Genomic DNA, 9926 nt, shown 5'->3' with positions numbered 1-9926 from the left:
TTATATTCTGTTTTGGACATTAATGGGATTTATTATACACTTTTATATTGTTTTGGGGACTAACCTATTAACCGGAGGCCCATCCCAGAATTGCTGTTTTTTCCCTATTTCAGAGTTTCAAGAAAAAGAATATCAAACGGAGTCCAAACAGAATGAAACCTTCGGGAACGTGATTTTCGGAACGAACGTGATCCAGAAGACTTGGACCCTACGTCAAGACATCAACCAGGAAGGCACGAGGTAGGGGGGCTCGCCTACCCCCTGGGCGCACCCTCCACCCTCGTGGGCCCCACGTTGCTCCACCGACGTACTTCTTCCTCCTATATATACCTACGTACCCCCAAACTACCAGATACGGAGCCAAAAACCTAATTCCACCGCCGCAACCTTCTGTACCCGTGAGATCCCATCCTGGGGCCTTTTCCGGAGCTCCGCCGGAGGGGGCATCGGTCACGGAGGGCTTGTACATCAACACCATAGCCTCTCCGATGATGTGTGAGTAGTTTACCTCAGACCTTCGGGTCCATAGTTATTAGCTAGATGGCTTCTTCTCTCTTTTTGGATCTCAATACAATATTCTTCCCCTCTCTCGTGGAGATCTATTCGATGTAATCTTATTTTGCGGTGTGTTTGTTGAGACCGATTAACTGTGGGTTCATGATCAAGTTTATCTATGAACAATATTTGAATCTTCTCTGAATTCTTTTATGTATGATTGGTTATCTTTGCAAGTCTCTTCGAATTATCAGTTTGGTTTGGCCTACTAGATTGATCTTTCTTGCAATGGGAGAAGTGCTTAGCTTTGGGTTCAATCTTGCGGTGTCCTTTCCCAGTGACAGTAGGGGCAGCAAGGCACGTATTGTATTGTTGCCATCGAGGATAACAAGATGGGGTTTATATCATATTGCATGAGTTTATTCCTCTACAACATGTCATCTTACTTAAAGCGTTACTCTGTTCTTAGAAACTTAATACTCTAGATGCATGCTAGATAGCGGTCGATGTGTGGAGTAATAGTAGTAGATGCAGGCAGGAGTCGGTCTACTTGTCTCGGACGTGATGCCTATATACATGATCATACCTAGATATTCTCATAACTATGCTCAATTCTATCAATTGCTCAACAGTAATTTGTTCACCCATTGTAATACTTATGCTCTTGAGAGAAGCCACTAGTGAAACCTATTGCCCCCGGGTCTATTTTCCATCATATTAATCTTCCAACACTTAGCTATTTTCATTGCCTTTTATTTTACTTTGCATCTTCATCATAAAAATACCAAAAATATTATCTTATCATATCTATCAGATCTCACCCTCGTAAGTGACCGTGAAGGGATTGACAACCCCTTTATTGCGTTGGTTGCGAGGATTTATTTGTTCGTGTAGGTGCGAGGGACTCGTGCGTGGCCTCCTACTGGATTGATACCTTGGTTCTCAAAAACTGAGGGAAATACTGACGCTACTTTGCTGCATCACCCCTTTCCTCTTCAAGGGAAAACCAACGCAGTGCTCAAGAGGTAGCAGACCACTGAAATGAAAACACAATCGCAATGACAATGAAACAAAAAAGAGAGTGAGGATCGGTTACTGCTTTGCAAAAGTTCTTTTTTTTCTCTGAACGAAAATATACCAACATCACGGATCCACTTACCTTTCCTCCGTTGGGAGAGAAGAACAGTGGCATATGCGAGTGTTGCCTTTCTTGAAGAGGGTGTGGGAGAAGGGGATTCAGCGAAGAGTGGAATGATGGTTGCTTCGTCCGTCAAACTTAGACTGCGGGGAGGTGGGGTTTTGTGATACGACGGCTCGTTATTGCCGCGCTACGACCGGGGTGACTCTCCGCCTGCATACTGCCTTCTAATTTGGTGGATGGCATTTGGGCGCGCGCGCTGCATGGTCTGCATGTCGGTGAACAAAAGTATAACGGCATTCAGTAGAGGGAGACGTTTCGATGACCTAGGAGGAGCCAGAAGCGGTATTGTATCCACTGTACTAGTACTAATTGTTTTTCTAGGTAGCTGTAGAGTGTCTCCACTGTACTAGTAGTAATTGTTTCTCTGGGCCCAAGACAAAACAGCCCATCCACCCTAGTAAATAGTAAATCAATTCAAAAGTCCATATATTTACTGAATGAGAGGCGCTACCCACACCCAGCACAACGCCCCCCAAAAAACCTGGGTGTTCTTCTTCCTCCTCACTCCCACCCACCTCACATCAGCTCGCTCCACTCGTACCCCCAAATTCCTCATCTCACTCCTACAGAAAACCCCAGCTCCCCTTCTTCCTCACTACTACAGAAAACCCCCAGCTCCCCTTCTTCTTCACTCGCACTACAACTAGGCTCGTCATTCGTTACTCTGTTCAAATCCGTGAGCGCGACGCGACACCCTCGAGGAAAATGGAGTCGGCTGACCCCAGCGCCAAGAAGATGAGGCTCCCGCCAGCGGCGACGCCTATTGTAGATCCCGCACCCGGCAGCGCGGGGAGAAGCGGCGACCCCGCCCCCACTGGATCCTAGGAACCCGTAGAATCTCAGGTGGACCGCATCAGCGATCTCCCGGACACCGTCCTTGGGAGATCATCTCGCTTCTCCCCACCAAGGATTGCTGCCGCACCGGAGTCCTCTCAATTCGGTGGCGCCCTCTATGGCGCGCCGTGCCCCTTAATCTCGACTGTCGTCAGCTATCTCTCTTCAATTATTTTGAAATCCCCAGAGCCATAATCTCCTCCCACCAGGGCTCTGTTCAAAGCCTCTGCATCCCGTCATGCTACCTAAGCAAGCATACCATGCCCTGCACGGTGGATGCCTGGCTGAAATCCCCTAAATTCACAGAACTACAGCTGCTTGAGTTCTACTATTCCCCTGGAAATCACCTACCAGATACCGAATGCCATCTACCTGTGCCCTCAGCACCGATGTCCATCTCGCGGTTTACCTCCTCTCTCCACACCGCCACCTTTGCGCTGTGCGACCTACCAGACAATCTGGTACTAAACCTTCGACTCCCATTTCTCAAGAAACTTTCACTTGTGCGGGTTCGTATATCGGAGGCCTCATTACACAACATCATCCAATCCAGTTGCCCTGCCCTGGAGTGCTTGGTGCTTGTTTTCACAGTTAGAATCGGTTGTCTCCAAATAAAGTCTCCTAACCTTGTAAGAATTGGAATTTGTTTTGACGGAAGGCAGCTCATCATCCAAGATGCCCCTTCACTTCAAAGGTTGATCCTTGATTCTAGTTATTCACCGTTGCAAATAACCGTCCTCTCTGCGCCTAAACTGGAGACCTTGGGTGTAATACATGATCTCTGTGCTCATTTCAATATGGTGTTTGGCTCCATAGTTCTTTAGGTACTTTACATTATCATCTACACTTGTAACCATAAGCTGCATTTTAAATTTCTGCGCATAAGTTATATGTCATCTTGGAGTACACATTTTGTACTAATATTATGTTCTATGCTCAATGAAGAGTTTCTCCATGGATGGCCTATCAATGGTGCTGGATTCTGTCAAGATCTTATATATCCAAATGAATAGTTTTGATCCGAACAAGATTATTGGCTTGCTGCAATGCTTTCCATGTCTGGAGAAGTTGTATATAAAGGTGATAATTTCACGCACATTGGAAGCCCGCATATAGTGTACTAGAATAACCGTTCAGCTGTTGCTCTTTCGACACTCTTTTTTTAGACCTTAACTGTTTTCAATCTTCATGTCTATTTAGGCAACAGGACGGGGTAAGAAAGTTATACCCAATCAGTGGATTCGTAAGCATCTGGATTTTCTCACTTCTCATGAGATTCGATTGAAGACAATAACGCTAGAACGATATGTAGCCAACCGTGCAAACACTAGATTTGTCACATTCTTCCTGCTGAATGCGAGGTTAATATTGTCCATCGGGCTTAAGTTTATTAGCAGCATGGCTTTCACGGATGGGTATGTGGAAGAGCAAAAAAAGGAGTTTCAGGTGGGCAAAAGAGCTTCTGAACGTGCCGGGCTTCTATTTACAACATATTGTGGTCATAATCCAGTAAATTTTAAGACCTAGGATGTTCATTCTATGGACCTGACCGATCCATTGACTGTGACTGCCGAAAACAGTGCTGGAGTTAGATGTTGTTGCCCTTTTCAACCTGAGTTTTTTTGTAAACCTGATGAACAATTAACCCTCGTGCTTTTGTACAGTTTGTAAGCTGGAGTTAGATATTCTTGCCCTTTCCAACTCGGCTGTGACTGTCATATTTTCTTTGAAGCAAGGCAAATGGCTTGCCAGTCGTTTAATTTAGAGTGAAATATTGTAACAACTAACAAATCCGAACCAAGGGAAATAACATCACTCTCGCTGGCTGCTTGAGCTCACTGTGCATTACAGAAGCCAAGTGATTAGCCTCCACCAGCACCCACAAACTTATTTCGAACTAGCACATCAAATGGGCTGGAAATTTTCATAGGAAAGGCTGCATGACCGTGACGGATTTGGATTCTGACATTTGGGACCCACGAGGAAATAACCTATCCAAGGTGGTGTCGACTTACTAGCCAGTCAACAAACGATTCTGCCTACCAGTCGTTGGATTGACATCCAACATCTGTCGTGTATCTTCCATGTCTTGTCTTCTTCTTCCTCCAGCCACCCAAACCAAACCACCCCGTCGGCTCCGCCTGCTCCCGCCTCCCATGGCTGGCTGCCCCTCCACAGCCCTAACGTACGTACCCTCCAACGTTGGCCAGTCCCTCCCTCTATTCCCCCACACGTCTTGTTATTCTCCGGCGACGTCAGCCCCAACACGCACCCGCACCCGAACCAGTCAACCCTCGTACTCCCCTCCGCCTGCGACTGGACCGGCGCATCTTCCACGGCTCCTGTTTGTTCCGTCCGAGGCCTCGTCGTCGTCCTCCGCCTTGCGGACTTGGTTCGCTCGCCGTGCGCGGTGCGCCGCCCTCTTGCGTTGTCAACATCGTCAACAACCGAGAGGAACAAGGAGATGACTGTACGTGGAGAGGATGACAGTAGGGACCCACCAGCGTCATGGCAGTACACAAGCAAGTGCCTCTATATTACAAGCCCAAAAATATGGTTCCTTCTAATGGTTGGACATCTGGGGCTCACGCCAGTGTCAACATAGTCAACAAACGAGAGAATTACACTACGAGCGGCTGACACCAGGGACCCAGCAGGTCGCGCAGTTTTTATTTTGAGGAACAAACAGTTGTTATTTATACTAGTTTTGGCGACGGATCAGGATAACAACGGGACTGTGCGGGGGCTGTGGCCCGACTAGCCAGGGTTTTATTTATGTTTTTTCTTACTGAAAATGGCTAGCCCAGTTCTATTTTTTTTAAGAAATACCCAAACGAGGCCTACTTGCTTTATCAGCCCTGCTGGGCTGCAAATCTTTCAAGACGAGGAGAGTTTCATTCGGTTTGCCCAGAAATGGGTTGTACATTTTTAAAACACATCAAACCGGGAATTAGTTTCAATTTTTTTTTCATTACAAGATTTTAAATTCCACTGATTTTTATGCGTGGACAATTATTTGGATTTTATATTTATATAAATTATTTGTCAAAATAGTTTGAATGTGAATCAATATTTCGGGACTAAAAACAGTTGACCGCACCGAAATATGCAAAATCGTATACTTTTTAACCGTGGCCACAATATGGGGTGTAATGCTAACAAAAACAAGATGGGCTCAAAAAAATTCTTAAGAATTAGCAAATGGGCTGTACATTATTAGAAATAATGCACACGAGAGCAGTGACGGTTGGATGTCCATCCAACGGCTGTCGTGCTTCTTTAATCTCTGCTTTTCCTGCTCCAGCCGCTGAAACAAGCACCGGTGGGACTGCCTGCTCCCTCCTCCCGCGGCCGGCTATGCTGCCGCGCAGGCCTCACCGCCCCACCGTACTCCCATCGCTGGCCTAGCCATCCCTCTACTCACCCACACCTGCTGTTATTCTCCGGGGACGGCAGACGAACCAGTAAACCATCATACTCCTCCGCGTGGGAATCAACTGCCGAGTCTTCCCTGGCTCCGTGTCATTCCCTTCCTAGGCTTCGCCGTCGTCCACCGCCCTGGTGCTCTCGGCGCGGCCTGGTCAACGTGGTCAATGAACGACATCCATCGAAAGTGGACTATACGTGGAGAGGCTGACAGCTGGGTCCACGGCCGCACGCAAGGAAATGCCTCCTTATTACGCGCAAAATAATGATTCCTCCACCTCACAGCTAGGACCCACGGGAAGGGCTTCTGTATTTCGCGAAAAAATGTTCCCCCGCTGATAGGTCGGGCCCACCAGCTATATCTTCGCACGCAAGGAAGTGCGTCCTTATGACGCACAAAAAAATGAATACCCCTGCTCAGCTGGGACCCACCATAGTGGGTGTCTGACTTGTGGGCCTACTAAGTTGACGGGGACAGAGGGCTTTGTCAACTTAGTCAATATGAACGATTCTAGCTCCAGTGACCGTACGATGTCCATCCAACGGCCATAGTGCTTCTTCAACCTCTGGTCTTCTTGCTCCAGCCGCCCAAAGCAGCACCGGTCTTGCCGCCTGCTCCTGCCTCCCGTGGTCGGCTGTGGTGCCTCGGAGGCCTCACCGCCCCCATACTACTCCCACCGCTGGTCAGGCCATCCCTCCACTCACCCACACCCCCTGTTATTCTGCGGCGACGGCAGCCTCACACCGCAGCCGAACCAGTGAACCCTGGTACTCCTCTCCGCATGGGCATCCACTGCCGCGTCTTCCCCGGCTCCGCGTCGTCCCCTTCCTAGGCCTCGCTGTCGTCCACCGCCTTGGTGTTATCGGCGCGGCGTGGTCAATGTGGTCAATGACCGACTTCTATCGGAAGAGTATTGTACGTGGAGAGGCTAACAGCGGGGTCCACGGCCGCAGCTGGGTCCACGGCCACAGCCTAGTTTTTTTGTGATTTGCCAAGTAAGTCGCTTTGTCAGGCCTGTTGGGTTGCAAATCTTTCAAGACGAGGAGAGATTCATTCAGCTGGCCGAGAAGATGGCCTATCAGTAATGAGAAATGGGTTGTACATTTTTAAAACACATCAAACCGGCAATTAGTTTCAAATTTCTTCTTTTCATTTCGAGATATTAAATTGCATTGATTTTTATGCGTGGACAATTTGTTGGATTTTATATTGATATACATTTATTTTTAAAATCAGTTTGAATGTGACTCGAAACTTCGGGATTAAAAACAGTTCGGACCGCACCGAAATATGCAAAATTTCGTATAATTTTTTAACCATGGCCACAATATGGGCTGTAATGCTAACAAAAAGAATATGGGCTCCAAAAAAACCTTAAGAATTAGCAAATGGGCTGTAAGTTATTACAAATAATAGCAGATGGGTTGTATGTTGTTTTTCACAGATTTGAGGCTTTCCTAAAAAAAGGTTGATGCACAAGCAGTGACTGTTGGATTTCCATCCAACGGTCGTCGTGCTTCTTCAATCTCTGCTCTTCCTGCTCCAGCCGCTCAAACAAGCGCCGGCGGGACTACCTGCTCCCTCCTCCCCGCGGCCGGCTGTGTTGCCGCGCAGGCCTCACCAGCCCACCGTACCCCCATTGCTGGCCTAGCCATCCCTCTACTCACCCACACCTGCTGTTATTCTCCGGCGACGGCAGACGAACCAGTAAACCCTCGTACAGTCGTACTCCCCTCCTCGTGGGAAACTACCGCCGAGTCTTCCCTGGCTCCGTGCCGTTCCCTTCCTAGGCCTCGCCGTCGTCCACCGCCCTGGTGCTCTCGGCGCGGCCTGGTCAACGTGGTCAACGACCGACATGCATCTGAAGTGGACTGTACGTGGAGAGGCTGACAGCTGCGTCCACGGCCGCACGGAAGGAAATGCCTCCTTATTACGCGCAAAATAATGATTCCTCCACCTAACATCTGGGACCCACCGGAAGGGCCTCTGTATTTCGCGAAAAAAATGTTAGCGCCGCTGACAGCTCAGACCCACCAGCTATATCTTCGCACGCAAGGAAGTGCCTCCTTATTACTCACAAAAAATGAATACTCCCCCTGCTAGCTGGGACCCAGTATAGTGGCAGGCTGACTTGTGGGCCTACTAAGTTGACGAGGACGGAGGGCTTTGTCAACTTAGTCAATATGCACGATTCTAGCTCCAGTGACCGTACGATGTCCATCCAACGGCCGTAGTGCTTCTTCAACCTCTGGTCTTCTTGCTCCAGCCGCCCAAACCAGCGCCGGTCGTGCCTCGTGCTCCTGCCTCCCGTGGCCGGCTGCGATGCGGCGGAGGCCTCACCGCTCCCTACTACTCCCACCGTTGGTCAGGCCATCCCTCTACTCACTCACACCCCCTGTTATTCTGCGGCGATGGCAGCCTCACACCGCAGCGAACCAGTAAACCCTCATACTCCTCTACGCGTGGGCATCCACTGCCGCGTCTTCCCTGGCTCCGCGTCGTCCCCTTCCTAGGCCTCGCCGTCGTCCACCGCCTTGGTGCTCTCGGCACGGCCTGGTCAATGTGGTCAACGACCGACTTTCATCGGAAGAGTACTGTACGTGGAGAGGCTGACAGCTGGGTCCACGGCAGCCGCAAGGAAGTGCCTCCTTATTACGCGCAAAATAATTATTCTTGCACCTGACAGCTGGGACCCACCGGACGGGCCACCGTATTTCGCGAAAAAAAACGTTCCCCCTGACTGCTGGGACCCACCAGCTACATCTTCGCATGCATGGAAGTGCGTCCGGGCAAAAAAAAACGATTCTCCCCCTGACTGCTGGGACCCACCAGCTATATCTTCGCACGCAAGGAAGTGCCTGACAGTCGGGACCCACCTGGTCGAAGCGTACGTAGCGTTGTCATTCTGGTCGCGAACGTGTACGTACATACTGGTCGATGTAGAGCGCGCACGTGTCGTAGTTGAGGCGTACATGTAGCATGTACACGTACGTACAGCGGACAGTGTGCAAGAAAGAAAATACGGCCACGTACGTACATACGGGTGGGGTCTCGAACGCCTACTCACGCATACGTACGGCCAGGGCTCGTGTACATGGCTGGGTCGGAATGGAGAAACTGCGTTGTCGTCGTGTTCATGGGGAGGCAACGGAATGCGTCATGTTCATCGGGAGGCAACAGAACGCGTGGGAGCCAACCGGCTTGGACGGAACAGCCGATGGAAACGAGGTATGGAGTACCGCAGAACGGAGGAAACGGCCTTGTGTTCGACCGGCCACGTTCGAAAAGGGATCCTGTTCATCGGGAGGGGTCTGGCGTACCGCAAAACAGAGGAAACGGACCTCCTACGATCGAAACGGGGGTCCTGTTGATCGGGAGGTGTGTGGCGTACCGCAAAACGAGACTCCACGGGATACTGTTCATCTCCACCGTCGACCCCCTCCAGCCTCCACGGGCTACTGTTCATCTCCACCGTCGACCCCCTCCAGCCTCCACGGGCTACTGTTCATCCGCCGTCGACCTCCTCCAGCCTCCACCTGCGACCGATCATCCACGGGCTCCTGTTCATCCAGCCTCCATCGCGCGCTACTCCACCGGCTACTGTTCAACCAGCCCTCTCCACGGGCTCCTGTTCAACCACCCCTCCACGGGCTACCGTTCATCCAGCCCTCCACCGTGTACTGTTCATCCAGCCCTCCACGGGGTGGTCCTGTTCATCCAGCCCTCCACGGGGTCCTGTTCATCCAGCCCCAACCGGCTCGATCGATCGGGGTCCTGTTCATCCAGAGGCAACACCACGGGGTCCTGTACATCCACCCCCACCGGGAACTGTTCATCCAACCCCCCCCCCCCCCCAGCAACGCTCACTGTTCATCCAGAGGCAACACCACGGGGTCCTGTTTATCCACCCCCACCGGGAACTGTTCATCCAAACCCCCACAGCAGCACTCACTGTTCATCCAGAGGCAG

The sequence above is a fragment of the Aegilops tauschii genome, chromosome 5, assembly GCF_002575655.3.
Source record: "Aegilops tauschii subsp. strangulata cultivar AL8/78 chromosome 5, Aet v6.0, whole genome shotgun sequence".
NCBI classification, from domain to species: Eukaryota; Viridiplantae; Streptophyta; class Magnoliopsida; order Poales; family Poaceae; genus Aegilops; species Aegilops tauschii.
Note: the sequence above shows the minus strand (reverse complement) of the source record.